Source organism: Coffea arabica, chromosome 5e (genome assembly GCF_036785885.1).
Source record: "Coffea arabica cultivar ET-39 chromosome 5e, Coffea Arabica ET-39 HiFi, whole genome shotgun sequence".
Classification (NCBI taxonomy): domain Eukaryota; kingdom Viridiplantae; phylum Streptophyta; class Magnoliopsida; order Gentianales; family Rubiaceae; genus Coffea; species Coffea arabica.
Window position 1 is genome coordinate 43,312,698 of NC_092318.1, and position 12,425 is coordinate 43,325,122.

Here is a 12,425-nt window from a genome sequence, read left to right on the forward strand (position 1 = left end):
ATACCAAAAGTTAATATTTTAAAGTTTATTTGAATTTTTGCAAGTTATAATGATAATATTTTTTTACTGTGAAGTGTTTTAAGTTAATTTAAGAAGTTTTGTAAATCTTTTACATATTTTTTATTTTTCTAATTTTTTCCGAGTCAATGGTTTGAAAAATAAAAGAATACAGCATTATAAAATTATATATAAACTTGTTTGTGTTTTTTTAAGCTGGTGCATAAAGGTATTCTCGTAGTTGTAAATTATTACTAGTTATTTTTAAGAATATTGTAAATCATTTATAAATTTAAGTAATTATCATTTCTTGTTTGAACCAATGACACAAAAACATTAAAGAGTTTTTCAATCTTACAGTCAACTTTTGTTAAAGAACTACATCGATCAATATACAAAAATTAAGACATAAATTTGATGTGTTATGATAATTAAGAAATTACATGAAAAGTATAAATTTGGAATGAAATTGGATTCTCTTTCCCAAAATGAGTTTTTTAATATTATCTTCTGAAATGAGTATCAAATGTTACAAAAAGTTTAAAGCAAGGAAATTAAGCGAGATTTTTCAAAATTTAAGGACACCAAGTGAAAATGTTAGACACCTCAGTGGAGGTTTCTGAAAGTATAAGTATACCGTTTTTTATTCAAGACTTCAGCATAGGTTTTCACGAGCAATGAGCCAGCATGCATGCAGTAAGTATGTGGCACATTTTGATTGAAGTAGTACAGAAATTCTGCAGTCGTAGTGTTATTGCGATGTAAAACAGTAAAAGTAATAGCTGTACACTCATTTAGTACCACCTTGGTTAAAAAATTCAGACGAGTGCATAATATATCTGTGTGATTCGATGATGATTCAGTCCTTTCAAATTATTCTTAGACCTCTTTAGATTCTTCCCTTCCCATCACTTGGGATTTTCGGTGACATGTTTTCTATGCTAATTCAATGCCACCAATAGTGTTGCGCCAAGTGTCTTGTTATTATTTATACTTGTGTTAAACCAAACCAAGTTGAATTATTAGAAAATTAAAATGTAAATAATAACAAGACACTTGGCGCAACACTATTGGTGGCATTGGATTGACATAGAAAACATGTCACCGAGGATCCCAAGTGCCTTCCCATATAGAAAGCCATATACGAAGCTATCGTATACATTTGTTCATATCTTTCTCATCAGTACGTGACATCACATTGAAAACAACTAATGGGTAAAGGCCAACTAAGCATTGTCCCTTCACCGTTTAGTGAACTGAATGGGGCATCCAAATTCACTAACTCCGGCTTAACACAGCAGCAGCAGCAAACCAAGCATCTCCTCTCAAGATAATGTAATAATCACATGGACAATGTTACAAACACATGGTATACCCACGGCGCAACGTACGGTTCTAACCAGTATATTAAGGAAGACAAGAAATGAGTAGGGGGCAAAAAAAAAAAACTTACCTTTGAAGAAGATACCCTCCTAGGACACGGGTCCGACCAGTACACTAAGGAAGACAAGAAATCAATAAAAAGCTATACTCATTACCAAGAACGTACGTGCTGCATTCATTAACCCAATCTGAAGGAATGCATGCATGCATCAAAATCAGTCGGCAACAAGGTCCCCCCACTATAACTTCTTCGTTTGACCACCACCCACCGTTTCAACTCTAGCACCTAACGTTCCCAAATGATGATCAGCTGTCAAATTTTGAATTGGAAGCAATCCAAGGGTCACAGATGGCTGGACCATTTTCCACGAAGTTCGCGCGTAGCTCACAGAACAAAAGACCACCAAGTTGCCGGAAATTATGTCATAACTAGTCCACATTCACTTTCAGCATAATGATAGACTAGTTTTGCCTACCCGGACGCCATGCGTCGGGTACCTAGATGCGTTATTTTGCTGCTGTGTCATGTTTGTGGTGTGTTTTTTCCTCACTGTAGGGAGAAACAAGACCTTTGAAATCAGGTTATCTAACATTCTTAATAGGGAAAATAGCCAATTTCATCCCCAAACTTTTCACTAGTGCTGATTTAGTCCCTAATTTTTATTCCTAACCAATTTGATATGTGAACTTATTTTGCAGTTCCAATTAAGGACTTCAATGGCGGCTTCACCACCTAAAACTAATCTTGCTCTTAATTAACCAACTAAATAATGGTATTTTAGGAACATCACTCATGGGGCTATAATAAATCAAGTAAATTGTGTAAAAAAATCACACTATTAAACTTTAAAAAGTTTTACATTGTGATTTTTTACACGCTTTAAAAGTTTTATTTGGTGATTTTTTATACGATTTACTTGTTTTATTACAGTCTCGTGATAATATCCCTGTTTAATTAGTCAATTAGGAGCCAGATTAGTTTTAGGTAGTAGTGCAACCACAGAGGTCCTTAATTGGAACTGCGAAATAAGTTCAAGTATCAAATTAGTCAGAAATAAAAGTTATGGACTAAATCAGCACTAACAAAAAATTTGGGGACGAAATTGGTCATTTTTCCTTCTTAATATAGCATTAATTATTGCATCGTTAAGCCAACGTTGGACTTAGACTGTTAAGTAAGATTAAATTCAATTAAATTGATCAATTATACTTTGAACTTTAATGTCTCTAATAGGACGTGGTTCCTTATTTAAAGGTAATTTATATTTCTATGATGGGTTAAAATTGAAATCTAAAAGATAATAGTAAAATTATCTATAAAGAGGGTTATGATACCCGAGTCACACGTATTCCTAAATAAGTTTATGTTTAGTGGATTTTTTTTTTTTTTACATTAGTAGGTTTGGATACATGACACATAATTTTTTTTTCAAAATACAAATTTCTCTTTTGCATACATAGCATGCATCCTATTTTACTTGTCTAAAAGAGTTTCTATAGAATAGAAAATATTAAATTTATAAAATTTGAAAAAAAATCATAAAAATTGAGATATTTGACGCTGGCTAGGCACTAAAACCAACTTTTGAACCAAGGAAAACCAACCCCAAACGCAAAGCTAAATCACAAACGGAGGCAATAGAATCAAGTCATCGAGCACTTTTAGCCGTCCCAATCAAACAAATTTTTTTGGACATACAAGACCTTTGAGCATTTTTAGCCATTCCAATCAATTTTTTTTTGGGACATACAAGACCTTTGAGCATTTCGTTACTTGTGGTTTGGAAAAACTCTCACGTTGTTTATATTCTGGACATCGACATCCTAAAGGTGTAAGGGCGAATCTTTTTGCCTTATATATTCTGGACAAGTTGCAAATATGAAGCAAAAGATTTAGGTGGGAAGAAAAAAAGGTATGAAAGCAGATGATTATGTAACGATTTGACATTAAAAAAATGCAGCCATCTTCATACTGTGAGAAATGAGAAACTTTAGATTGAAAAAGAAAATTAGAAAAAAGATTTTGTATACACAAGCCCACCGCTCCACATGGGCATCACTGATCTCTAAAGAAGCCCAACCCAGGCAACACCAAAAGACCCCAACACCCCTGCAATTCACAGAAGCAACAACATAACTGAACCACTGCAACTGTTCATTACTGTTTTATATGTTCATCCCCACTTTTACATAGGTAAGGTAAGATATATACGCTCTTTATAATTTTTTGGCATGTGTGTGTGTGTGTGTAGAATAAGCTTATTACATTGGTAGAATTTGAGCATTCAAATCCAACTTAAAATATTTGTTTTGAGCAAACAAGGACGGAGTCTAAATAATTGGACTTGGATATTGAGATTCTGACTTTGGTGTGACATTATGATATCGGAACGAATCTTCCGTAGTCTCTGCATGAGATGAGATTGGGTCAAAGGACGCAAAACCTAAAAAAAAGGGATAAATGTAATACCCCATCTCACGTCGAATAAGTTAGTGCTATAAACTAATACAATACACAAATAGAGTGTGAGCATTCAAATCTAATTTAAAATATCCATTTTGAATTAGTGAGAATGAAAATCAAATAATTGGACTTGGCTGCTGAAACTCAGGTCGCGTCTTGGGCATACGTGCCTAGGGCGTGACAGGACTCAGACTGATATATAAGCATCAAAGAACGGTCAAGGCCCCAAGCGGATGAAGAACCTCATATATTTACAAGTCTGAATATAAAAAACGGTTATCTTCAATATTCCAAACACTTTTATACCAACTGAAGCACATACCGTTGAAATCTAAACGGCAAGACACTCAATTTGGGTAGAGAAATGTCTCTGTTGTTGTTCAGGAAAACTGTCATTTTCTTGAATAAAATAGCAATCTGAAGCAAGTTTAGATTACAAGAATCCTCTTAAACAACCGTAGTATGAGACTGGTATGTAAATAACCAGGCAGCCTCTCCAAGTACGTACTCAAGCTATGTACATTTTACCTAGAACATTTTCCCTATAGCTACGGAGCTAGAAATAAGGATGGCAATGGGGGTGTGGATTGGGGCGGGGTGGGGTCGGGGAAGGGAATTTTTTCCCCTAGTTTAGAAATGGGGTAGGCCCCGCTCCATCCCCTATCCCGCCACCTGCTAAAAAGTATATATGTAAATAAAAAAATATATATGTATATAATTATATATATAATATTTAATTTAATTAGTTACAAACTTATGATAACGATATTATTAGTTATATGTATTATATAATGTATATTAATATATGTAATATAATTAATTTTATCAATTATACTAATAATTATATATGTCTACTAATAGAAATTATTAATTAGTTATACTAAATTTCTAATTACACTTAATACAATAACACTTTTTTCTCAAAAAAAAAAAACACAAGCACAATAATGAATTAGTGATTATATTTGTGCCAAAAGTGAAAACTTGACTACTTTAATTGTATTTATTTCATCATGTTAGATTGTATTCAAATAACTTTTGTTTGATTGTTTTTATGAGTTTCAATTGTAAAATTACAGTGAATAATAACTTGGTGATGTGTTGATATTTTAGTACTTGATTATTTGCTAAAATTTAATTATAATAAAATTATATAAATTATATTAGTCCCACAGGTGCTCCAACAAGGGAAGCGGGGCGGGGCGGGGCACAGAGCGAGAGCCGGAGAGAATTAGTAGGCAGCGGGACAGGGGCGGAGACTCAACCCCGCCCCGTTGCCATCCTTAGCAAGAAAAGCTAGCCTTTCATCCGTGGAAAACTAATTTCGAACCTTCGACACATTGACAAAGACTAAGAAGGAAAGGGAAACAAGGGAAAAGTTCCAAAGGGAACGAGAAAAAAACTTTGCATTAATAAGTTAGCACAACAAAAAACTTCGTAACATATGCAAGATAATTAAATTACTGAATTAGTTATCCGAAATGTTAGGATATAGTCTAGAATTTATTTGCTCATGATTGAGACTTTTGCGGTCTTAAATCTTAATTCGTTGTTTTCATTTTGGTACGTAGTATCTTCTCCCCTATAATTCACCTACATTTTGATAAACTTAAATAATACATCCCCTCTTTCAAAATGTATAATTGGAATTAATTTACAACATAATGGTTATGTGACATAGACATTACCCTCTCTACAGCCTCCAATATCTAAATTCAAATATAGTGCATAGATAAAACACACATATACCTTTTGAACTACAATCTGGTACCAATTGTATATTCACATACCACATAGTTTCACTTGTCAAATCCTTTTGAAAATTTGCCAAAACCCAAGAATAATGAAATGGACCATAATTACATCAATATATAGATTTTCATCTTTCAAGTGCCAAATTTCTCTGCCTCACATTCAGAATCAGCTCTATCGACCGCACTCCAGTCTATTGAACGGAAATAAAGTCTACCCACATCCAGACCTGCCACTCCCTACCATGGATAAGAAAACATTATTTTACAATAAAATTAAATATAAAATATCTAATTTCCAAACATTCAATTGAAATTTCAGTCCAAATTGTGAGATCTCCATACTTTTAGGGCCAATCCTAGCTTTGAGCCATCTAAGTTGCATCTTACAATTTCTCATACCCATCACCTGGCTCTTTTTAGCGAAAACCAGTTACAGAGATGCCTTCCCAGCTCTCAATCCTAGCTTATGTTCTTAGATGCCTTCCCAGCTCTCAATGGGCTCGGTGGCTAAAGATTATGGCCCGTTTGGCAATTGAATTTTTTTGGTATTTGTCTAAAACTTTTATTGTAGCTTACTGTAGAAGTTTTTTAAAAAATTTTAAAGTTTGTTTTTGTAATATTTTGAAGTATATAATTTAAAAACTTTGAGAAGTTTTTTGAGGTTACTGTAGCTAAAATTTTTAAAAAACTTGCAACAGATAAACTTGGCAAAAAATTTGTCTGCCAAACAAGGCCAAAGTTTCCTCACCTCACATACACCAAGCTCTTGGGAAAATATAAAATTTGGATTGCTAATTTCTGAAAATTTTGTAAACAAATGTATTTTAAGGATTTGATGTATGTAAAATAAAAAAATAAGTGAAAAATGTGTTCACAAAAAATGAAATTTTTTTTTAAAAAGTGACAACTCAAACAAGGCGTATTTCGATAAATACAGCTTTCACGTCTTAAAACATTATACAAATAGAGATGCATATTTATCTTACAAGCCCGTAAAAAATTTTCGTGAAATAATAATTATTTTTTTAATTTACAAGAACATATCACCATCAGAAAAAGAAGAAAACAACTAACACTCAGTGATATTAATTATTTCCAATCAAAGACATAAGATTTTCATAATGAAGTTAGCTATTTCGTTTAATCTTATGTCTTAGGTTTCACCTTAACTCTTTCCTCTTGATAAAACTCTCACAAAGTCATTGAAAGACAAAAGTAAACCAAAAAAACACAAAAAAAAAATCTGCACATACCATGAAGGAGATCAAACCGTACTTGGATGTTTATCCAAATAACAGTACTATTAATTTTATCATCAATTATGGTTCTCCAACTTCTCTTGATTTTCGGGGCTTTCATTCTCCTGGATTTTCCTTCAAAAGCCCGATAAAATGCCGGCTTTGTTCAGTTAATTTGTCCGCCTGATTTTTCATCTTTCTAGCATGGCCTCCAATCAAGAAACGGTTCAAAAATCCCTCCGGTTGTTCCCTTCTCTGTAATGCAATGAAATCATTGTCCAATGAAGTCATGGGAAGAAACTTGGTAACTGGTTAGAAACCTGGTATAAAATTGCTAAGATTCGCCAGCCGATAAATCAATTAATTAACAATAAGATTAATTAGAAGTCCAGATTAATTAACAATAAGATCCTTCTGCTTTGGCTTGAAATCTGTTGCTACTGGAAATATGGTTGAGAATGCTTGTAATATCATAGAAATCATTTCCAATTAATTAGGTAGTGCTCTTTTTCTATATTGATTCAATGAAACAACAAAAGTAATTTTTAAACTTTTTTTTTTTCATTATTCCTTGATGATCATATTTCAAGTGAACCTAAGACGTACAAGTAAAAAAGAAAGACTTGAAAGTCAAATACGAGTTCAACAAAACACGATAGATTTACCAGCTGAACTCGTGGAGCAAAGTATTTCTTTCATGATACAACGATCTATAAAAGATTCTTCAAATTCAGCAATAGCCAACAAGTCCACAATCTAAGACCAAGAGTCGATGAGGTCCTTACTTACCATTTTTCACTTTCGCAGTTAGTTTCTTGCCGCAAGGCCCAGAAGCTTGTCAAACCTAACCTTTTTCTATCTTATCCTCTATTGTCGTTTATTAATACACAATAGGCTACTATTAAAAAGAGTGGGCGTCTATTAAACTCCAACTATATTTCAAAAAAAAAAAATTGTTGGAGTCTTGCATTTTTTTGATACAAAATAATTCAATCCTTCTCAGGATGTCAAGTATATTAGAGCGTCATATAAAGTTTCTCTCTAATTTCAAACTTTGTAGAGGGATTTTTTTTCTTTTTTGTTTCGGAGCGTCCTCACGATGATCATAAATCATCTTCTTTTACAAATCTTTTCTTTTATATCCTTTTGTTGCCCCAAGTCCCAAGTGAGCTATAAAAGCCATTTACTAGGAGGCATTTTTAGAAAAAAATGTCCCATCAAAGACGTAATCTTACCATGTTAAAATTTAGAACTTTAAACAAACGCCTTTATTATTTGATTTTCCCCTCATAAAAGTTGCTAGCCTTTTCCATCTTTTCCATAAAACAAGTTTCAAGTTTGAATCTTTCATCAAATTAAATATAACTACAGCTTGTGCTATTTTTAGAACCTCACTTTACTCAATAATTTGACAAGTTATTGTTGACTTTTGTTTTTTGTTCAAGTAGTCAAAATTTTAGGCGGATAAAATTAAGAAAATAAAAGATGATAGAAACTAATACACAAGCAAACCTTCTTTTCTACCAGAGCTTTTCCGAATAGTTGCATCATCTTTGTTGGAATAGAGAATACATGAATGTTTTAAACTAAGATGCATGGAGCAACTTGAAGCAGATCTGAAAATTAAAATTGAAGAGAATATCTGACTACCCAACGTTTTGTAATTAAGTAGCTTACTTTTAATGAAGCCTTTTTTTTTAATACAAAAAAGGGTTAGTATGCACATAGCCCTTGCTTAGTACAGTTCATGACCCCTTGCAAAAAAAAAAAGGTATATTTAAAAAAATCCAATAATTATGCAATGCAAGCTCATCAAGATTTCTTCAACTGGCAAAACTAGATTTGTTCATACAATGTTTGTCAAAATTTTGAAGAAAAACTTGGAATTTTGAATCACTGAAATTTTCAAGAAACTCTAAATCCACAAAGTGCGGCCTATGAATAAATTCACCGAACGCTTGAACACATCATGCTTTGAATTTTCCTCATCCCAAATCCAATCTCCCTCTTTTGTCTTTGCACGTAATCGGAATCTGAAGAAGACGTGCATGTGCATTGTTATGTAAAAAAAAGGTCTAAGTCCATATGAACATCAGGATTGAACTGTTGAGAGTTACAGAACAAAAGTCAAAAAAAAAATAAAAAATTGTCCCATTGGGTACCCAATTATTACTCAAATATTCCCAGAAGTTGTTGGATATGTTTGAGATAATCCCATTCAATGCCCAATTCCCAATCTGTTAAGAGTCTATCCTGCACAAAATCCCTTGGGACATGGACAGGCCATTCGGACTTGAAATCAATTCGCATATGAATTGAGAATTATGCAGCTAAAATGGGAAAACACTTCAAGGACAGAAAACTATAGACCATGAACCCCAATAAAGGAGAAAAAAAAAAAAGCTGATAATTAGTCCCGGTTACCTTGAAATGCTGGAAAACCAAAAAGCTTTTACCAAAGAAGTTGCTCAGACTAATGATGAGCTTCCAAACTTTGTGGAGATTCCTTGAAACTTTCCCCTTTTCTCTGCTTCAACTTTGTGGACTGGTATTGATTAACATTGCAAGTAGAGAGATGAATGAATAAGGAAGCAGCCAAATTAGTGAGAGCGGATAAAAATTGAGAATTTGGCTTAGGTTCCAACGTCCAGAGACGTGGACGTGCAAGAAAAATGACAGGGAGATTACGATATACATGTATAATTGCAAGGGGAAAAGTCGGTGAAATTTTTTAAACATACATTTCTATTGTGTCCTTTCCAGCCTAGCCTTTTCTATATATGGCATCATCAACCCTGACTTTTTGAAGTATATGATCAGTAAAGAAAATTTATAGATATTAAATCAAGAGAAAAGGAAACAAAAAATCAAAAGTCAGTTTTCAAAATTTTCTATAAACTTATCTGTGACTTAAATAAGGCAAGAATTGAGGCAAATTTTGGTATACTATTAAATTGAAAATGCTGGAAATCACGAGGACCACAAGAATTACAAAAAGTTGTGACATCGTCCAAACAGGCCGTCCCTGCGAGTAAAGAGAGAGACTCAGACGTTGATGACAAAGTGATGGACTATTAAATGATTAAGATTGTCCAGCCGGCTGATTAATTAACAAATGGATTAGATGTCTAGATTCCAGATTAAAGATTGCTGCATCAAATTCCAAGAGCATAATCAATATCAAAACTGAACCGGTGTTTCCCTTAGAGCTATGGTCAAGTAAAAGAGTAACTTTAGGTGATAATCACTTTTGATATGGTTATGTTCTGAAAACCTGCCATGTGGTCCAAATAAGAGAAATATAAACACTGGTTAAAATATAATTCAGGTGTTATATTTTTGAAAATATAAAATCAATTAGGGAAAGTAAATAAATACAAGAGAGAGTATGTAAGATTAAATAGAAAAAGTATATAAATACAAGGGATGATAATAATTGTTAGTATGTGTGTGTGTGTGTGTATATACACATGATAAGTTAGGTAAATTTTATGTATGTTAACCAGTACCCATTGGTTAACACTTGTTAGAAAAATCTTTTTTTTTTCACAAATTTGAATGATGTATATTATGATTTTGGAAAAGTTGAATTTAGGAAATTTTATAGTTTGATTGAATTTCCTCATACACATATGAAAAGTCATTGTATAGGAAAATTTCAACTTTAATTAATTTTCTTTCTTCATGGCCCTCCCTTCAATCCTCTCGATCTGCTCCACCTTCTTGTATGAATTCCGGTGGACTCTATTGACAATTTTGTTCAAGAATTGTGCAAGTTCTGACATATTTGTTTACAAATAAATGAAAATTAATAATAGCAGTTTAATTTTGCAGTTGAATGCAACAATTCGTCTAACTTAGATTAGTTTAGAGAGACGGAGAAACTAAAGTTTTGTAATTTACACTTGGAGCACATGATGCAGAAAAACATAGCAAGTAATTTTGGCAATTTTTTGGCAACTAGTGGCCATCTCGGAGGACTTTTGAAAAATTTTTGAAAAATAATATTCTTCTGGATGTGTTTCGTTGGCTATTCTTAATTCGTTGATTGAAATTGACATTCTATCATACTGATTTTTGTAGGAAGCATTTAAGGTGAAATTGGAGCATTAAAAGTTACATTAAAGAAAAGTTGTGCCCTTCTCTGCAACAAATTGTCAGCTTTGGGATGTCCAGTCATCTATAACATGCCAATAACTTTCATGGGATTAACTGCAATAATATGATTCCAAAAAAAAAAATTTGTTAAAATAGCAAAATAAATGTGATATAGGACATAGATAAAATTTGTAATTGAAGATGAATATTCTGAAATCCTACACCTCTTTTGTGGAATTGTTTCCTTAAACTAAGACCAATCATTTCTAATCTACTAATCTTGTTTTTGTATTGTTTTAGTAAATTAATAAAATCAACTTTTAAATTATCTTTTCATGCTTAACAACTCAAGAGATCCTCCAAACTGGAAAAGTGGGAAATGGGGGACGGGGCAAATTTGCGAGTATAATTGATCTTTCAGCCACTAAACTCTATTTGGGCCTTGGGGCAAAACCATTTGATTAATTATTTTATAATTCCATAAAAGATTCTGAAATTTAGGAATTCACCAAAAGCCCACAAGCCCATAATGTTGACAAATAGCTGGTGGTGTTATGCCTGAGTTTATTGTAGTTAAGTCCAGGAACTTACTACATTCATTTCGGATAAAGGGTTTAAGATTTTCCTCTGGAGGTTAAGCCTAGTTTCCGGGCTAATGAGAGAAAATAAATATGGATTTATATCATGTATAATTTAACACATGAACGGGCATACCGATATTTATTGTACCTGTCAATGGGGCTCTTACCAAATCAATTATACTTTTTCCAAAATTAACACTTGAGGTACCTATTAGTCAAACCCAATAATTAATTAGAGGAAAAGGAAAAACCAATTTTCAGTGCATGACCTCTTTGTCTTGCTTAGTAATATAAGACAAAAAATATGACGACATTTTACTTATTTCCATTCATAGTTTTTCTCTTTAGGATTCAAAGAGCAGTTTGGATTCGAGACTTACCATCTCACTTTCTATCCCCTAATGTGTGAGCACACCAGTTGCCACTAATATCAATCAATCAAACAATTACGGATTTAATTGACTAATTTGGGAAGAGATTAATAAATCACATTGAACATCGGGCCTTTGACATCCAATTAATAAAATAATCATATGAAAATTCAAGCAGACATCGTGCAAATATTAATAAATTGAGAAACGCGTGAAAACTAATTAGATCTCACATATTTTCGGGACTGCGCTGTCGAGTTGATCCTTGACTATGAAGGGTTTAGCCACGCCACATAATTAAATCTCCACGCAAATTAATTGATTGCAAAGGCATCAAGTTTTTCACTAAAAGACGAGAAATAAAAGATGTTTTTCCCATTGAAAAATATTATCGAACAGTTGGCGTGCGCCTGACAAAAAAAGAAAAAGAAAAAAAAAGAAAACTAAAAACTATCCTAAAACCCTTGATAAGAGCTCTTTGTACGATTGTCTCATTTTTAAAGCCAAAAATGACTAAAGCTTCTTATCCTGTGGTCTCC

General features: G+C 32.9%; 1 long non-coding RNA gene across 1 annotated transcript; it reads right to left on the reverse strand.

The window, feature by feature from the left end:
- Positions 1 to 5,361: 5,361 nt before the first annotated feature.
- Positions 5,362 to 9,459, reverse strand: LOC140006585 (uncharacterized). The gene is made up of 3 exons (XR_011814290.1): positions 9,261 to 9,459; positions 6,852 to 7,091; positions 5,362 to 5,835 (listed from the first exon to the last, which is right to left on the reverse strand). It is a non-coding gene; the product is annotated as an uncharacterized lncRNA (long non-coding RNA).
- Between the last annotated feature and the right edge of the window lie 2,966 nt (positions 9,460 to 12,425).